The sequence below is a fragment of the Trachypithecus francoisi genome, unplaced genomic scaffold (assembly GCF_009764315.1).
Source record: "Trachypithecus francoisi isolate TF-2019V2 unplaced genomic scaffold, Tfra_2.0 Lachesis_group6, whole genome shotgun sequence".
NCBI classification, from domain to species: Eukaryota; Metazoa; Chordata; class Mammalia; order Primates; family Cercopithecidae; genus Trachypithecus; species Trachypithecus francoisi.
Genome location: NW_022681471.1, coordinates 66,057,522 through 66,078,412, shown reverse-complemented (window position 1 = coordinate 66,078,412; position 20,891 = coordinate 66,057,522). Strand labels below are relative to the sequence as shown.

The 20,891-nt window shown below is 41.3% G+C and overlaps 1 pseudogene; it reads left to right on the top strand.

Moving 5' to 3' along the window:
- Window positions 1–1,387: 1,387 nt before the first annotated feature.
- LOC117078160 lies at window positions 1,388–18,773 on the top strand (annotated as a pseudogene).
- Window positions 18,774–20,891: the final 2,118 nt, after the last annotated feature.

Here is a 20,891-nt window from a genome sequence, read left to right as displayed (position 1 = left end):
CTCTGCTAGACTTTGGTCCCTCCGTAGCAAGTCACACGTACAACATAAAAGCAGTAGAGTAACATTTTAAGAAGTCACTCAATAGGCTTTCCCTTCTCAGTCGTTTGTATTGTCAGCATAGACCAGAGTTTCTCCACCTCAGTATTCTTGACATTGCTTGACAATGCTGTCCTGTGCATTGTAGGATGTTGAGCAGCATCCCTGGCCCCTACGTACAAGATGCCAATAGCACCATCCCAGTTATGACAACAAATATGTCTCCAGATAGAACCAAAAATTCCTTGGAGGAAAAAATCAACCACTATTGAGTAGTTAGGACTGAAGGAGGAGACAAGACAGGTGGGCCTGAGAGTGGTCTCACAGGGGTTTGCACACCCTTCTCTTGCAGGATATAGAGAAAGCAAAAGAGGGTACCTAAGCCAACCAGTGAGATAAAAGGAGATTAGTGAGCTAAAGTACAGGGACCTCCTCACTGGAGGAGGCCTAGCAACATCCATGGGCCTCAGAAGCAAGTCAATACACAGTGTCCAAAAGACCAGGTAGTCTGACATAATGACAATTATAGTAATTGCTGGAAAAATTACCATGTGGGTGTGAGGGCTCAGAACAAAGTTAAGCTCTGTAATGAAAGAAAGAAAGAAAGGGAGGGGCGGAGTAAGATGGCCAAATAGGAACAGCTCCAGTCTCCAACTCCCAGCGCGAGCGACACAGAAGACTGGTGATTTCTGCATTTTCAAACGAGGTACTGGGGTCATCTCACTAGGTAGTGCCGGACAATCGGTGCTGGTCAGCTGCTGCAGCCTGACCAGCGAGAGCTGAAGCAGGGCGAGGCATCACCTCACCTGGAAGCGCAAGGGGGAAGGAAATCCGTTTCCTTAGCCAGGGGAACTGAGACACACAATACCTGGAAAATCGGGTAACTCCCACCCCAATACTGCGCTTTAAGGAAAAAGGCACACCAGGAGAATATATCCCACACCTGGCCGGGAGGGGCCCACGCCCACGGAGCCTCCCTCACTGCTAACATAGCAGTCTGCGGTGATTTATCCACAAGGCAGCAGCGAGGCTGGGGGAGGGGCGCCAACCATTGCTGAGGCTTAGTAGGTAAACAAAGCTGCTGGGAAGCTCGAACTGGATGGAGCTCACAGCAGCTCAAGGAAGCCTGCCTGTCTCTGTAGACTCCACCTCTGGGGACAGCGCACAGCTGAAGTCCAATAGGGGAAGCAGTGGGGGCCGGTACAGATGCGAACGACTCTGTCTGACAGCTTTGGGAAGAGCTGCGGATCTCCCAACGCGGAGGTTGAGATCTCAGAACGGACAGACTGCCTGCTCAGGTGGGTCCCTGACCCCTGAGTAGCCTAGCTGGGAGACATCCCCCACTAGGGGCAGTCTGACACCCCACACCTCACAGGGTGGAGCCACCCCTGAGAGGAAACTTCCAAAGGAAGAATCAGACAGGTACACTCGCTGTTCAGCAATATTCTATCTTCTGCAACCTCTGCTGCTGTTACCCAGGCAAACAGGGTCTGGAGTGGACCTCAACCGATCTCCAACAGACCAACAGACAGTCCTTCTGACTGTCAGATGGAAAACTATCAAACAGGAAGGACACCTATACCAAAACCCCATCAGTACGTCACCATCATCAAAGACCAGAGACAGATAAAACCACAAACATGGGGAAGAAGCAGGGCAGAAAAGCTGGAAATTCAAAAAATAAGAGCGCATCTCCCCCTGCAAAGGAGCGCAGCCCATCGCCAGCAACGGATCAAAGCTGGTCAGAGAATGACTTGACGAGATGAGAGAAGAAGGCTTCAGTCCATCAAATTCTCAGAGCTAAGGAGGAATTACGTACCCAGCGAAAGAAACTAAAATCTTGAAAAAAGAGTGGAAGAATGACAGCAAGACTAATTAATGCAGAGAAGATCATAAACGAAATGACAGAGATGAAAACCATGACACGAGAAATACGTGACAAATGCACAAGCTTCGGTAACCGACTCGATCAACTGGAAGAAAGAGTATCAGCGATTGAGGATCAAATGAATGAAATGAAGCCAGAAGAGAAACCAAAAGAAAAAAGAAGAAAAAGAAATGAACAAAGCCTGCAAGAAGTATGGGATTATGTAAAAAGACCAAATCTACGTCTGATTGGGGTGCCTGAAAGTGAAGGGGAAAATGGAACCAAGTTGGAAAACACTCTTCAGGATATCATCCAGGAGAACTTCCCCAACCTAGTAGGGCAGGCCAACATTCAAATTCAGGAAATACAGAGAACGCCACAAAGATACTCCTCCAGAAGAGCAACGCAAAGACACATAATTGCCACATTCACCAAAGTTGAAATGAAGGAAAAAATCTTAAGGGCAGCCAGAGAGAAAGGTCGGGTTACCCACAAAGGGAGCCCATCAGACTAACAGCAGATCTCTCGGCAGAAACTCTCCAAGCCAGAAGAGAGTGGGGGCAATATTCAACATTCTTAAGGAAAAGAATTTTCAACCCAGAATTTCATATCCAGCCAAACTAAGTTTCATCAGTGAAGGAGAAAATAAAATTTTACAGATAAGCAAATGCTTAGAGATTTTCATCACCAGGCCTGCCTTACAAGAGACCCTGAAGGAAGCCCTAAACATGGAAAGGAACAACCGGTACCAGCCATTGCAAAAACATGCCAAAATGTAAAGAACATCGAGGCTAGGAAGAAACTGCATCAACTAACGAGCAAAATAACCAGTTAATATCATAACGACAGGATCAAGTTCACACATAACAATATTAACTTAAATGTCAATGGACTAAATGCTCCATTAAAAGACACAGACTGGCAAACTGGATAAAGAGTCAAGACCATCAGTCTGCTGTATTCAGGAGACCCATCTCACATGCACAGATACATAGGCTCAAAATAAAGGGATGGAGGAAGATCTACGAAGCAAATGGAGAACAAAAAAAAGCAGGGGTTGCAATCCTAGTCTCTAATAAAACAGACTTTAAACCATCAAAGATCAAAAGAGACAAAGAAGGCCATTACATAATGGTAAAGGGATCAATTCAACAGGAAGAGCTAACGATCCAAATATATATGCACCCAATACAGGAGCACCCAGATTCCTAAAGCAAGTCCTTAGAGACCTACAAAGAGACTTAGACTCCCATACAATAATAATGGGAGACTTCAACACTCCACTGTCAACATTAGACAGATCAACCAGACAGAAACTTAACAAGGATATCCAGGAATTGAACTCATCTCTGCACCAAGCGGACCTAATAGACATCTATAGAACTCTCCACCTCAATCAACAGAATATACATTCTTCTCAGCACCACATCGCACTTATTCCAAAATTGACCACATAATTGGAAGTAAAACAATCCTCAGCAAATGTAAAAGAACAGAAATTATAACAAACTGTCTCTCAGACCACAGTGCAATCAAACTAGAACTCAGGACTAAGAAACTCAATCAAAACTGCTCAACTACATGGAAACTGAACAACCTGCTCCTGAATGACTACTGGGTACATAACGAAATGAAAGCACAAAGAAAGATGTTCTTTGAACCAATGAGAACAAAGATACAACATACCAGAATCTCTGGGACACATTTAAAGCAGTGTGTAGAGGGAAATTTATAGCACTAAATGCCCACAAGAGAAAGCTGGAAAGATATAAAATTGACACTCTAACATCACAATTAAAAGAACTAGAGAGGCAAGAGCAAACACATTCAAAAGCTAGCAGAAGGCAAGAAATAACTAAGATCAGAGCAGAACTGAAGGAGATAGAGACACAAAAAACCCTCCAAAAAATCAATGAATCCAGGAGTTGGTTTTTTGAAAGATCAACAAAATTGACAGACCGCTAGCAAGACTAATAAAGAAGAAAAGAGAGAGGAATCAAATAGACACAATAAAAAATGATAAAGGGGATATCACCACCGCCCCACAGAATACAAACTACCATCAGAGAATACTATAAACACCTCTACGCAAATCAACTAGAAAATCTAGAAGAAATGGATAATTTCCTGGACACTTACACTCTTCCAAGACTAAACCAGGAAGAAGTGAATCCCTGAATAGACCAATAGCAGCTCTGAAATTGAGGCAATAATTAATAGCCTACCAACCAAAAAAGTCCAGGACCAGATGGATACACAGCTGAATTCTACCAGAGGTACACGGAGGAGTTGGTACCATTCCTTCTGAAACTATTCCAATCAATAGAAAAAGAGGAATCCTCCCTAACTCATTTTATGAGGCCAACATCATCCTCATACTGAAGCCTGGCAGAGACACAACAACAACAAAAAAAGTTTTAGATCAATATCCCTGATGAACATCGATCCAAAATTCCTCAATAAAATACTGGCAAACCGGATTCAGCAGCACATCAAAAGGCTTATCCACCATGATCAAGTGGGCTTCATCCCTGGGATGCAAGGCTGGTTCAACATTCGCAAATCAATAAACGTAATCCAGCATATAAACAGAACCAAAACAGAACCACCACATGATTATCTCAATAGATGCAGAAAAGGCCTTTGACAAAATTCAACAGCCCTTCATGCTAAAAACTCAGTAAATTCGGTATTGATGGAACTACTCAAAATAATAAGAGCTATTTATGACAAACCCCAGCTAATATCATACTGAATGGGCAAAAACTGGAAAAATTCCCTTTGAAAACTGGCACAAGACAGGGATGCCCTCTCTCACCACTCCTATTCAACATAGTGTTGGAAGTTCTGGCTAGGGCAATCAGGCAAGAGAAAGAAATCAAGGGTATCCAGTGAGGAAAAGAAGAAGTCAAATTGTCCCTGTTTCCGATGACATGATTGTATATTTAGAAAACCCCATTGTCTCAGCCCAAAATCTCCTTAAGCTGATAAGCAACTTCAGCAAAGTCTCAGGATACAAAATTAATGTGCAAAAATCACAAGCATTCTTATACACCAGTAACAGACAAGCAGAGAGCCAAATCAGGAATGAACTTCCATTCACAATTGCTTCAAGAGAATAAAATACCTAGGAATCCAGCTTACAAGGGATGGAAAGGACCTCTTCAAGGAGAACTACAAACCACTGCTCAGTGAAATCAAAGAGGACACAAACAAATGGAAGAACATACCATGCTCATGGATAGAAGAATCAATATCGTGAAAATGGCCATACTGCCCAAGGTGATTTATAGATTCAATGCCATCCCCATCAAGCTACCAATGACTTTCTTCACAGAATTGGAAAAAAAAACTGCTTTAAAGTTCATATGGAACCAAAAAAGAGCCCGCATTGCCAAGACAATCCTAAGTCAAAAGGACAAAGCTGGAGGCGTCACGCTACCTGACTTCAAACTATACTACAAGGCTACAGTAACCAAAACCGCATGGTACTGGTACCAAAACAGAGATATAGACCAATGGAACAGAACAGAGTCCTCAGAAATAATACCACACATCTACAGCCATCTGATCTTTGACAAACCTGAGAGAAACAAGAAATGGGGAAAGGATTCCCTATTTAATAAATGGTGCTGGGAGAATTTGCTAGCCATAAGTAGAAAGCTGAAACTGGAACACGAAGATTAATTCAAGATGGATTAGAGACTTAAATGTTAGACCTAATACCATAAAGACCCTAGAAGAAAATCTAGGTAGTACCATTCAGGACATAGGCATGGGCAAGGACTTCATATCTAAAACACCAAAAGCAACGGCAGCAAAAGCCAAAATCAACAAATGGGATCTAATTAAACTAAAGAGCTTTTGCACAGCAAAAGAAACTACCATCAGAGTGAACAGGCAACCTACAGAATGGGAGAAAATTTTTGCAACCTACTCATCTGACAAGGGCTAATATCCAGAATCTACAAAGAACTCAAACAAATATACAAGAAAAAAACAAACACCCCATCAAAAAGTGGGCAAAGGATATGAACAGACATTTCTCAAAAGAAGACATTCATACAGCCAACAGACACATGAAAAAATGCTCATCATCACTGGCCATCAGAGAATGCAAATCAAAACCACAATGAGATACATCTCACACCAGTTAGAATGGCAATCATTAAGAAGTCAGGAAACAACAGGTGTTGGAGAGGATGTGGAGAAAGAGGAACACTTTTACACTGTTGGTGGGATTGTAAACTAGTTCAACCATTATGGAAAACAGTATGGCGATTCCTCAAGGATCTAGAACTAGATGTACCATATGACCCAGCCATCCCACTACTGGGTATATACCCAAAGGATTATAAATTATTCTACTACAAAAACACATGCACACGTATGTTTACTGCGGCACTATTCACAATAGCAAAGACTTGGAATCAACCCAAATGTCCATCTGTGACAGACTGGATTAAGAAAATGTGGCACATATACACCATGGAATATTATGCAGCCATAAAAAAGTGAGTTTGCGTCCTTTGTAGGGACATGGATGCAGCTGGAAACCATCATTCTTAGCAAACTATCACAAGAAGAGAAAACCAAACACCGCATGTTCTCACTCATAGGTGGGAACTGAACAATGAGATCACTGGGACTTGGGAAGGGGAACATCACACACTGGGGCCTATCATGGGGAGGGGGGAGGATGGAGGGATTGCATTGGGGAGTTATACATGATATAAATGATGACTTGATGGGTGCTAACGAGTTGATGGGTGCAGCACACCAACATGGCATAAGTATACATATGTAACAAACCTGCACGTTATGCACATGTACCCTAGAACTTAAAGTATAATAAAAAATATTAAAAAAATAAAAAAAAACCTAGAATACACCACACAAAGAGCTTGTGGATTGCAGAGACTGGTTAACTGCTTTGCCTCTACAGTATGAGATAATGATCCATTCTCCTATTTTATTTCATTATTTGGTTGTTTATAAGATTATATTAAATTATATCCTTAACAACGAAAAAAAAAAAGAAAGAAAGAGAGAGAGAGAGAGAGAGAAAGGAAGGAACGAAGGAAAAAGGAAGGAAGGAAGGAAGGAAGGAAGGAAGAAGGAAGGAAGGAAGGAAGGAAGGAAGGAAGGAAGGAAAGTTACATTTTTGTGCTGCTTTGTGACTATTCCATTCCTATTGCTCCATATTCTTCAAAACTTCAAGAAAGTGATGAGTGGTTTTCTTAGTATTCATTCACTTAGAATTCAGAACCTCCAAAGTAGTTGCCCTGCATCTTTTTGTACAGAGGAATAAGTGCTTTCGGCTCCATGTGAGTCTCCTCTGCTTTCCCTCTGTTTCAGATGAATAAAGAAACATGTCCACCACATCACAATTCTTTATGTTTACTTAGGCTGGATGCTCCAGAATGTCTATAGGTGACGCCCTGTGATTTTGCTCTCCTGTTGGGATATTTTTTTCTCCACCTCTTTCCTCTCCTACCTAATTTCCCTGCTCTTTGGAGCACATGGCTGTGTAAAAGATAATTTGCCTTTCATTGCTCAAAATTGTCTCTTACAAATCCTAGAGAGTTAATCAGCTTTAGAACCTGATTTCTGCCACAAACTGCTTACAGAAGCCATCCCTTTCTTCTCCAAAGCTCCAAACTTCTTACAGAAACCATGCTCTTTCTTTTTCTTCATTTTATTTCATACAATGAACTACAAATGCATGCTTCAATATACGCAGAACATTGACTGCCAGATGGGAACTTTGTAACATCCCTTTGGGAGCTTGGACTTCAGCTGATCAACCTTTCTACCTGCCAGGCCAAATAAATTTCCACAATGCTGTCTTGTTAGACAGAGAATCTGTGCAGAACCAGTTGTGCTGGAGTAAGGGAAGAAGAAGAAAAAAAAAAGGGGGAGTTTAATTATGGATAAAACTCAAACACTGCAAGTTGATCATTAAGAGGATCATTAAGATAGCCTTACTGATCTCATCAGTTATCTGAATTCACTTAACCACATCAGCCTCTTTGGCTTTGCTTAAGGTGTACCCCATGCCTGTAATGACTTCCTTCTCCTTTCTACCTAATAAATCCTTAAGGCCCAGCTCAAGCTTTAGTTCTTCTAGGAAGCCTACCTTTCCTCCTTTAGCCTCAAGGATCTCTCCTTTCTCTGAACTTCTACAACACTTACTGTCACTTAGCACTTAGCATAGATTGACCTGTAACATATCCTGTACTTCTGTCTTTGTTAGTTATTTAATTTTTCCCAGAAGCTCCTTAAGAAAAATAATGATGTACAGTGATTTTCCATATTATTCATAGCAGGCACACAGCAAACAATTTATAATAAGGACATATTTACTGAATAATATAACAAGGGCCTCGGCATAGGAGCAGAATGTCAGGTGGTCATGCTCCCTTAGAAAGGTATGTTTTTGTACCCTTAACAGAGGATTTTGTCCACGGTCGGGTCTTATTAAAGTCAGTCTAATTTCTAAAAGTTTTCTCGAAGAGAGACCTGGCTTCAAGCTGCCTTCAGGCTCTGAGACCTTGTCCATTTATATAATAACAGCAAATACTGATGGAGAATATGTGCTAGGCACCATTATAAGTGCCTTGTGTCAATTACATCATTTTAAACTTCTAAACCTGATGAGACAGGTAATATGCTCATTTTACAGAGTGGGAAACTAAAGCACAATAAAGTAAAGTAATTTTTTCAAGGCCACACAGTAAGTAGGGGAACCTCAATAAAAACCCATGAAGTCTGACCCCAGGGTGTGCTCTTTTTGTCACTTTGTGGCACTTCTGCCCTTAGTTGGAAACAGATAGACAATATCTACAAATAATTATAATCAGACTTAAAATGGCAGTATGCAAAGGATGTAGATTTGAAAAAAAAAAAGGTTGGCACAAACAAATAACCTTGTCATAGACACAAAGTCAGTACCATATAGGTGAGCATGCACATGATGCTGCCTGCCACCTCTGGGCAAACCAATTTAACACTAAAGAAAGTTAGCACTATCACCAGCTTCCAAGGAAGAGGGTTTTCAACAAGAAAATTACTTCAAGGTGGGGAAGAGAAACAGACTTAAGTGACTAATGAGCTGTGAAAGAAATTAACAGGAAGATGTTTTTAGAGTTCAAAAAAGTGAAATGTCTTTAAGAATATTTCTTAATTTCAAAAGAATGTAAATTTTTTGTACCCTCAGTGTGTTTAATTTCTCTATACTTAGATCCTGTCAACACATGTACAGGCAGGTCAGTTTTAGCTGATGGTTCATAACAGGTAACTCAAATTAAGAACATTATTGCAGTGATTATTTATTGCTGTGTAATAAACCACCTCAAAACTTAGTGGTGTAAAATAATCATTTTATAATTCTTACAAATATTAGGGATGAAGAATTTGGTCTGGACTCAGCTGAGTACTTCTTCTGCTGGACTCTCCTGGGTCAACCATATGACAATATTTATCCAATAGCTCAGCTGGGGCTGGGTGGTCTAAGATGGCCTCATTCATATGTGTGGCACTTGGTGCTCTCTGTTAGCTGAGCCTCTCTCTTAGCGTGGTTTCTCATCCTCAAGGTGGCCAGCCTGGTCTTTTTTCATATGTGTCCCAAGAGTTCCCAGGAGCAAAAGAGGACAATTCCTATGCACAAGGGCTTTTTAAGATTCTGTTTGTATCACATGTACTAATGTTTCAATGGCCAAAGCAAGTCACTTGGCCAAGTGTCAGTGTGGAAAGGAACCATAAAAAGACACAGATACTGGGAGGCATGATTCACTAGGGACAATTACTTTAACAATATACCAGAGCTGTTATTCAGAATTTAGCCAGACACATACAGCCAGCTGGCACAATCGTCTACTTATTCTCCCATGTTGTTTGGGTTCTTCGTGAAAATTATTCAAATGTCTTCCAAAAACAATGCCTGGAGGAAATTTCAAGAGGGAGAAAACCCTGAGTCTCTCATCAGGTGTATCCTTGGCCTGTTTCTGCCACCAAATGCCAACAAAAGCAAAAGGAACCCTTAAAAGCATATTGCTAAATGAAAGGAGCCAATTTGAGAAGGCTACATACTGTATGGTTCCAACTACATGACATTCTGGAAAAGGCAAATCTATAGAGACAGATAAAAGATCAAGGACTGCAGAGTCAGTGGTCTCTGTGTGATGGCCACCTCAGTGTTGTGCTGTCTGCAGAGCTGCAGAGACAGTGGGACCAGCCACATCCTTCTGAAGGTCATGCCAGTTATGCAGCTGGACATATGACATATGGGAACAGATGTTGTCATTGTAAAAATGACAGAAGAATATACGGAATATGAGATTGTTTAGTCAGTGCACTTTTACATCAAAACAAAAGCTACTATGAATTCAAGATCCACTTCACAGGAATCTGGGATACTGGTGTTGCTCAGAAAGTTAACTTGAATCAGAGGAGAAAAAAATGGCAGATAACAGACAGAACTAAATCGCAGCTCCTATTCAGACCGACAGAACAGAATGTAGAGACTCACATCATGAGCTTTTGCTTCAAGAGCTACTGCAGGAAAGCTAAGAGAATCCGCAGACCCCTTGAAGGGAGTGTATTGCTCCTGCAGGACCTGGGAGACAGCTGAAATACTGTGAGTGCCCAAAGTGGGAAAGTGGGAAAGGGGGATCATCCTCCCCCAATCACACACCCTCACTGAGGAACCTTAAGGTCCAGATCACAGGAGAAGGATTTGACCTTACCTGGAGCTGAGATCATTTAGAGAGCCAAGTGAAATACAGGAGTAGAGGAAGCAGGGAGAAGACTACTGTGAGCTCTTTCAGTCCCCAGAGAAGGCATGTCTGACTTTGTCTCACAGGAGTCCTTGGGGAGGGCTACGAGAGAAACTGGAAAAATACAAGGAGAAGGAAACCTCCAGCTGAACTTCATAACAATTCTAAACAAATGCAAAGTGTCTTAGACAGAACGCGGATTGCACAAAAGCTGAGTGAGGCTAGTAACTGCCAGCTTTCTTCCACTTCCCTGGTGACCTGCATGACACAGCAGAGGTGATCATAATCCTCCTGGGAACATAACTCCATTGACCTGGGAACAATACCCCATCCCCTACAGCAGCTGCAACAAGCCCCACCCAAGGAGAATCTGAGCTCAGACATGCCTAACCGTGCCCCCACCTGATGGTCTTTCTCTACCCACCCTATTAGCTGAAGACAAAAGTCATATTCTCTTGGGAGTTCTAGGGCCCCACCCACTGCATGATCCTCCCTATACTACCACAACTGATGCTCTCTTGAAAGTGCTACCTCCCGGCCGGGCGCGGTGGCTCAAGCCTGTAATCCCAGCACTTTGGGAGGCCGAGACGGGCGGATCACGAGGTCAGGAGATCGAGACCATCCTGGCTAACACGGTGAAACCCCGTCTCTACTAAAAAAATACAAAAAATTAGCCGGCGAGATGGCGGGCGCCTGTAGTCCCAGCTACTCGGGAGGCTGAGGCGAGAGAATGGCGTAAACCCGGGAGGCGGAGCTTGCAGTGAGCTGAGATCCGGCCACTGCACTCCAGCCTGGGCGACAGAGCGAGACTCCGTCTCAACAAAAAAAAAAAAAAAAAAGAAAGTGCTACCTCCTGGCAGGAGGCCAACCAGCACAAAACTAGTGCAATAAGCAACAATAATACAACTAAGGACCCTCACAGAGTCCATTTCACTCCTCTGCCACCTCCACCAGAGCAGGTGCTTCTATCCATGACTGAGAGACTGGAAGATGGTTCACATCACAAGACTCTGTGCTGTGACAGACAACCCCCAGTACCAGCCCAGAACCTAGTAACCACATTGGGTGGCTAGACCCAAAAGAGAAATAACAATAACTACAGTTCAGCGCATAAGAAGCCACATCCCTAGGAAAAGGGGGAGAATACAACATCAAAGGACACCCCATGGGACAAAAGAATCTTAACAGCAGCCTTGAGCTCCAGATCTTCCTTCTAACATAGGCTACCCAAATGAGAAGGAACCAGAAAAACAATTCTGGTAATATGACAAAGCAAGGTTCTTTACCACACTCAAAAAAATCACACTAGCTCACCAGCAATGGATCCAAACCAAGGAGAAATCCCTGATTTGCCAGAAAAAGAATTCAAAAGATTGATTATTAAGCTAATCAAGGAAGCACCAGAGAAAGGTGAAGTTCAATTTAATGAAATCAAAAAACTGATACAAGATATGAGGGGAGAAATCTTCAGTGAAATAGATAGAGTAAATAAAAACAATCACAATTTCTGCAAAGCAAGGGCACACTTATAGAAATGGAAAATGCACTGGAAAGTCTCAGCAATAGAATCAAACAAACAGAAGAACTTCAGAGCTCAAACAAAGACAAAGAAAAAGGAATTTGAAAAACAATGAATAAAGACTCCATGAAGTTTGGGATATGTTAAACGACCAAACCTAAGAATAATTGGCATTCCTGAGAAAGAAGAGAAATCTAAAAGTTGGGGAAACATATTTGAGGGGAATAATTGAGGAAAACTTCCCCAGCCTTGCTAGAGATCTAGACATCCAAATACAAGAAGCTCAAATAACATCTGGGAAATTCATCACAAAAAGATCATCACTTAGGCACATAGTCCTCAGGTTATCTAAAGTCAAGATGGAAGAAGGAATATTAAGAGCTGTGAGGCAAAAGAACAAGGTAACCTATAAAAGAAAACCCATAAGATTAACAGCAGATTTCTCAGCAGAAACACTACAAGCTAGAAGGGATTGGGGCCCTATCTTCAGCCTCCTTAGACAAAACAATTATCAGCCAAGAATTTCACATCCAGTAAAACTAAACCTCATAAATGAAGGAAAGATACAGTCTGTTTTAGACAAACAAATTGTGAGAGAATACACCACTACCAAGCCAACACTACAAGAACTGGTAAAAGGAGCTCTAAATCTTGAAACAGATTCTCGAAATACACATCAAAACAGAACCTCCTTAAGGCATAAATCTCACAGGACCTATAAAATAACAAACAATAAACTCTGAAGAAAAAAAAAAACCAGGTATTCAGGCAACAAATAGCATGATGAATAGAATAGTACCTCACATCTCAATACTAACATTGAATGTAAATGGCTTAAATGCTCCACTTAAAAGATACAGGATGGTGGAATGGATAAGAATCCACAAATCAAGTATCTGCTGCCTTCAAGAGACTCACCTAACATATAAGGAATCACATAAACTTAAGGTAAAGGAGTAGAAAAAGACATTCCACACAAAAGGACACCAAAAGCAAGCAGGAGTATCTATTCTTATATCACACAAAACAAACTTTAAAGCAATACCATTTAAAAAAGACAAAGAGGGTCATTATATAATGATTAAAGGCCTCGTCCAACAGGAAACTATCACAGTCCTACATATACATGCACCTAACACTGGACCTCCCAAATTTATAAAATAATTACTACTACACCTAAGAAATGAGAGAGACAACAACACAGTAATAGTGGGAGACTTCAATACTCCACTGACAGCACTCGACAGATCATCAAGACAGAAAGTCACCAAGGAAACGATGGATTTAAACCACACCTTAGAATAAATGGACTTAACAGATATGTACCAAACGTTCAACCAAAAAACACAAAATATACATTCTATTCATCACTGCATGGAATATTCTCCAAAATAGACCACATAATAGGCCACAAAATAAGTCTCAATGAATTTAAGAAAACTGAAATTATATCACTTACCCTCTCTGACCACAGTGGAATAAAATAGGAAATTAACTCCAAAAGGAACCCTCAAAACCATGAAAATACATGGAAATTAAATAATCTGCCCCTGAATGATCTTAATAGTGACACAATCTATCAAAATCTATAAAATACAGCAAAGGTGGTGCTAAGAGGAAAGTTCATAACCTTAAAGGCCTACATCAAGAAGTCTGAAAGAGCACAAAAGACAATCTAAGGTCACACCTCAAGGAACTAAAGAAACAAGAACCAACCAAATCCAAGCCCAGCAGAAGAAAAGGAAAAGCCTAGATCAGAGAAGAACTAAATTGAAACAAACAAACAAACAAAAAATACAAAGGATAAGTGAAACGAAAAGCTGGTTTTTTGAAAACAAAAATCATAATAGATCATTAGCAAGATTAATCAAGAAAAGAAGAGAGAAGAACCAAATAAGCTCAATTAGAAGCAAAGTGGGAGATACTGCAACTGACACCACAGAAATACAAAACGCCATGAAGACTACTATGAACAACTTTATGCACATAAACTATAAAACCTAGAGGAGATGGATAAATTTCTGGAAATATACAATCCTCCTAGCTTAAACCAGAAAAAAGTAGAAACCCTGAACAGACCAATAGCAAGCAGTGAGATTGAAATGATAACAAAACAATTGCCAACAAAAAAAGTCCAGGACCAGATTCACAGCTGAATTCTATCAGACATTCAAAGAAGAATTGGTAACGATCCTATTGACACTATTTCACAAGATAGAGAAAGAATCCTCCCTAAATTATTCTATGAAACCAGCATCCTTCTAACACCAAAACCAGGAAAGGACATAACAAAAAAAGAAAACCACAGACCAATGTTGCTGATGAATATAGATGCAAAAATCCTTAACAAAATAATAGCTAACTGAATCCAACAGCATATCAAAAAGATAATCCACCATGATCAAATGGGTTTCATACCAGGGATGTAGGGATGGTTTCACATACACAAGTAAGCAAATGTGATACACCACATGAACAGAATTTTTTAAATTCACATGATCATCTCAATAGATGCAGAAAATGCATTTGACAAAATCCAGCATTGCTTAAAACACTCAGCAAAATCAGCATAGAAGGGAAATACGTTAATGTCATAAAAGTCATCTATGACAAACCCAGAGCCAACATCACACTGAATGAGGAAAAGTTGAAAGTATTCCCTCTGAAAAGTGAAACAAGAGGAGGATACTCACTCTCACCACTTCTATTCAACACAGTTCTGGAAGTCCTAGCCAGAGCAATCAGACAAGAGAAAGAAATAAAGGGCATCCAAATTTGTAAAAAGGAAGCCAAACTGTTGCTCTTTGCTGATGATATGTTTGTATACCCAGAAAACCCTAAAGACTCCTCCAAAAACTCCTAGAACTGATAAATGATTTCAGCAAAATTTCAGGATACAAAATTAATGTACACACATCAGTAGCTCTGCTATACACCATGGCGACTGACCTGTAAATGAAATCAAGAACTCAACCCCTTTTACAATAGCTGCAAAAAAAATAAAATACTTAGGAATACACCTAACAAAGGAGTCAAAAGACCTCTACAAGGAAAACTACAAAACACTGCTGAAAGAAATCACAGACAACCGAACAAATGGAAACACACTCCATGCTCATGAATGGGTAGAATCAGTATTGTGAAAATGACCATACTGACAAAAGCAATCTACAAATTCAGTGCAATCCCCATCAAAATACCACCATCATTCTTCACAGAATTAGGAAAAAAAAAAAAAAAAAAAAACTATTCTAAAATTCATATGGAACCAAAAAGAGTCCACATAGTGAAAGCAAGACTAAGCAAAAAGAACAAATCTGGAGGCATCACACTACCTGATTTCAAAATATACTATAAAGCCATAGTCACCAAAACAGCTTGGTACTGTTATAAAAATAGGCACATAGTGTGGGGAAAACAAAGAGAGATCAGCCTGTTACTGTAGAAAGAAGTAGACATAAGAGACTCCATTTTGTTCTGTATTTGAGATGCTGTTAATCTGTGACCCTACCCCCAACCTTGTCCTTGCAGGAGACATGTGCTGTGGTGACTCAAGGCTTAATGGATTTTGGGCTGTGCAGGATGTGCTTTGTTAAATAAGTGCCTGAAGGCAGCTTGCTGGTTAAAAATCCTGCCTGTCCCTGGGCAATGGAACATCTCGGTGTAAAACCCAATGTATGCTCTGTTTACTAAGATAGGAGAAAACCGCCTTACGGCATAAGGTGGGACTTGCTGGCGAGACTTGCAGGCAATGCTGCTAAAAGGTTTATGGAGATGTTTGCATATGCATATCAAGGCACAGCATTTTCCTTTGAACTTATTCATGTCACAGAGATCTTCATCCATATGTCTTACTGCTAATTTTCTCCCTAAAATGATCCTATTGTCCTGCCACTCCCTTATCTTTAAGATGGTAAAGATAATTATCAATAAATACTGAGGGAACTCAGAGACCGGTGCCGGCGTGGGTCCTCTGTAAGCTGAGCGCCGGTCCTGTGGGCCCACTTTTTCTTTCTCTATACTTTGTCTCTGTGTCTCATTTCTTTTCTCAAGTCTCTCGTTCCACCTAATGAGAAACACCCACAGGTGTGGAGGGGCAGGCCACCCCTTCAACATAGACCAATGGAACAGAATAGAGAACCCAGCAATAAACCCAAATACTTACAGACAACTGATCTTCAACAAAGCAAACAAAAACATAAAGTGGGGAAAGGACACTCTATTCAACAAACCATGCTGGGATAATTGGCAAGTCACATGTAGAAGAATAAAACTAGATCCTCATCTCTCACTTTATACAAATTTTTGAGTTTGAAATGGATTAAGGACTTAAATCTAAGACCCAAAACCATAAAAACTATAGAACATTAGACAAACCCTTCTAAACATTGGCTTATGCAAGGACTTCATGACCAAGAACCCAAAGCAAGTACAACAAAAACAATGATAAGTAGGTGGGACCTAATTAAACTAAAAAGTTTTTACACAGCAAAATAAACAATCAGCAAAGTAAACAGACAACTCAGCGAGTAGGAGAAAATCTTCACAATCTCTACATTCAACAAAGGACTAATATCCAGAATCTAAAAGGAACTCAGACAAATTAGCAAGAAGGAAATAAACAATCTCATCAGAAAATGGATGTGAATAGACAATTCTCAAAAGGTATACAAATGGCCAAAAAACAAATGAAAAAAATGTTCTGAAAGAGATCAAATGAAATCCACAGGCAGACAGCCCGGGCGGCGCCTTGAGCCTAGTTAGAAGTTGACCCTACAGGCAGACAGCCCGGGCGGCGCCTTGAGCCTAGTTAAAAGTTGACGCCGGACCTAACCGATAATGTTATCTATAGATTTCAGATGTTGTATAGACAAGCAATGTGAAAGTCCCTGTCTTGTTCTTTTTCTGTTCTAATTACTAGTGCTTGCCATATATCTCTCAACTTCCTGAGCCCAGTATAACATATCCCACCATATGTCTCCCCTCCATATATCCCTCAACTTCCTGGGCTCATCCCACCATATGTCTCCCCTCCATATATCCCTCAACTTCCTGGGCTCATCCCACCATATGTCTCCCCACCATATATCTTTCAATTCAAAGACTATCATATATCTCAACTTTAGAAAGACACCACCTGGAAAATCCCCGATAAGAACACAGCCATTTGTGAGAGCGCGGGAACCAATAAAAAAACTGCTAAATGTATAAACTTAAAATGTTAACCAATTGTAATGCTGTAACCTAGAGAATTCCCTCGTTCCTCTGCAACTTTACAAGTCCTGTTTACATTAGGCTATAAAAGGCAAGTGCACGCATTGTTCAGGGCCCTCTTGTATGTTGTGGAACGGAGGGACCAAGTTCGAACTTGCATTAAAGATCCTTGCTGCTTGGCTTTGACTCTGGACTCTGGTGGTCTTCTTTGGGGAACAAATGGTCTGGGCATAACAGTTCAACATCACTAATGATCAGGGAAATGCAAATCCAAACCACAATGCTATACCACCTTACTCCTGCAAGAATGGCCATAAACAAAAATAATAGATGTTGGCAGGGATGTGGTGAAAAGGGAACACTTTTACACTGCTGGTGGGAATGTAAACTACTACAGCCACTGTGGAAAACAGTGTGGAGATTTCTTAAAGAACTAAAAGTAGAATTACCATTCAATCCAGCAATCCCACTACTAGGTATCTACCCAAGGAAAGGAAGTCATTACACAAAAAAAGATACTTGCACACACATGTTTATAGCAGCACAATTTGTAGTAGGAAAAACATGAAACAAGCCCAAATGCCCGTCAATCAATGAATGGATAAATAAATTGTTGTGTATATATACCATGGAATACTATTCAGTGATAAAAAAAAAAAAGGAATGAAATAATGGCATTCGCAGCAACCTGATTAGAATTAGAGACCATTATTCTAAGTGAAGTAACTCAGGAATGGAAAACTAGACATCGTATGTTGTCATTATAAGTGGGAGCTAAGCTATGAGAATGCAAAGGCAAAAGAATGATGTAATGGACTTTGGGGACTCAGGGGAAAGAGTCAGAGGTAGGTGGGGGATAAAAGGCTACAAATTGGGTACAGTCTATACTGCTCGGGTGATGGGTGCACCAAAATCTCACAAATCACCACTACGGAATTTACGAATGTAACCAAACACCACCTGTTCCCAAAAACCTTGGAAATAAAAAATAAAAAAAATACAATAAAAAATTGTAAAAAAAATATATATATATAGTAAACTTGAATCAGAGACTTCTTGGCCAAGACATACACAGTCTGGTGATGGGAAATAAGGAGCCCTGTACCACAATAATAAAGAGAAAAATAGGCTGCTAGCAAACAGCCTTCCACAGAAGGGACATGCGGGGGTATTACATATGACCATATAGAATATACACTTGAATGGAAAAATATGCATTGTCCAACATCAAGTATCAAGGGACACTGTATCCAGTTATTTATGTTGATAAGAATGCAACTGGATTTTCAGTTCAATGAATTTTATCATACTCTTCCACAGGGTTTTGAAAAAAATATTATTTGAACAGCAGACCTTCTGAATATTTTTGCTTTTGAAACTTATTTCTCCACTGTTAAAAATGTTTACCATTTAATAAAGCTTTATCTGACCTATAGATGAAAATATATTCTTAAAAATATGCTTGTTGGCCAGGCGTGGTGGCTTGTACCTGTAATCCCAGTATTTTGGGGAGGCTGAGGCAGGCGATTGCTTGGGGCTAGATGTTCAAGACCAGCCTGGGAAACATAGCAAGGCCCTATCTCTACAAAAAAAAAAATTAAGAAAAAAAATGATTTTAATGTTGTCTGAGGAATCAGTGTCCTCAATAGACCACAGTGAAGTTGGGATTTAAAATACTTATGTTTAGTGATATGAATGTCAGCCTTTGGGGAAGTTTGTTTAATGTTTATTTAAATAAATACAATATGGAGCCAGGTGAAGCAAGATGGCAGGAGAGAAGGCTCCACCAACCGTCCCCCCCAAAAGGACACCAATTTAACAACTATCTACATACACACAAACACACACACACATACACAGAGCACCTTCATAAGAACCAAAAATCAGGTGAGTACTCATAGTGTCTGGTTTCAACTTCCTATCATTGAAAGAGGCACTGAAGTGTAGAAAACACAGTGCTGAATCACCAAAGCCATCCCTTTCCCACTGCTAACCCCCAGCAATGGCGGCAGGGTGCAGAGAGCCTTTCAGTGTGCTGGGAGAGGGAGAGCCCAGTAACTGTGGAACATTAAACACAGTGCTGCCCTGTTGTAGCGAAAGAAAAGCTGGACCAAATTCAGCTGACACTGGCCAATGGACTGCATTTAAACTGGCCCTAGCCAGAGACAAATCGCCAATCACAGCAGTTGAAACTTGAGTTCTGCAAGCCTTGCCACTGAGGGCTACAGTGCTCGGGGCTCTAAATAAACTCAAAAGGCAGTGTAGGCTGCAAGAACTGCAACCCCTATGTGAGTCCTAGTACTGAATTGAGCCCAGAGACAGTGAACTAGGGGGCAGGTGACCTACTGAGACACAAGCCAGAGTGGCTGAGAGAGTGTCGGCATCACCCCTCTCCTAACCACAGGCTGCACATATCACAGCTCCAAAAGAGATCCCTTCTTTCCACCTGAGGAGAGGGGAGGGAAGAGCGAGGAGGACTTTGTCTTGCATCTTGAATACCAGCTCAGCCACAGCAGGATAGGGCACTGGCCAGAGTATTGAGTCCCCATTTGCAGGCTGTAGCTCCTGAATGACAATACTATACACACCCTGGGCCAGACGGAACCTGCTACCTTGAAGGGAAGGACCCAACCCCGGCAGCATTCATCACCTGCTAATTGAAGAGACCTTGGGCCATGAATAACCAGAAGTGATACCCATGTACTACATCAAGGGTCCTGGGTGAGCCTCTGAGATTTGCTGGTTCCAGGTGAAACTAGCACATTACCAGCTGTGGTGGCTATGGGACAGAACCCTTACTTGAGAAAAGCAGACAGAAAAATAAAAGGGACTTTGTTTTGCACCTCAGGTACCAGCATGACCACAAGAGGTAGAGCACCAAGTGGGCTCCTGAGTCCCCAGTTTCATGATTTGACTCTTGGACAGCATTTCTGGACTTGCCCTGGGACAGAGGAGCGCTCACGGACCTAAAGAGTGAGTCCCAGGCCAGGCAGCATTCATCACAAGCTGACTGAAGAGTACTTGGGCCTTAAGGGAATATTAACGGTAGTCTGGCAGTACTCCCCATGGGCCTGTGGTGTCACTGGCCATCAGGTGAGGATCCTTTGTCTATGGAAAGGGGAAGGAAGAGTGGGGAAAACTGTGTCTACTGGTTTGAGTGCCAGCTCAGTCACAGTACAACAGAACATCAGGCAGACCTCTAAGGTTTTTAAATCTAGTTCCTGGCTCCTGGATGACACCTCTGCACCTGCCTGGAACCTCATAGACCTCACTGCTCTGAAGGAAAAAACACAGGCCTGCCTGGTTTTGTCAACTGGTGACTGTAGATCTCCAGGCTTGAGTGAACATAGGTGGTAGCCAGGGAGTGGTTACAGCAGGCCTTGGTCAAGACCCAATGCTATGCTAGCTCCAGGGCTGATCCAGTGCAGTCACAGTGATGGTGGACATAGGAGTCCTTGTGTCATTCCACTCCCAGCTT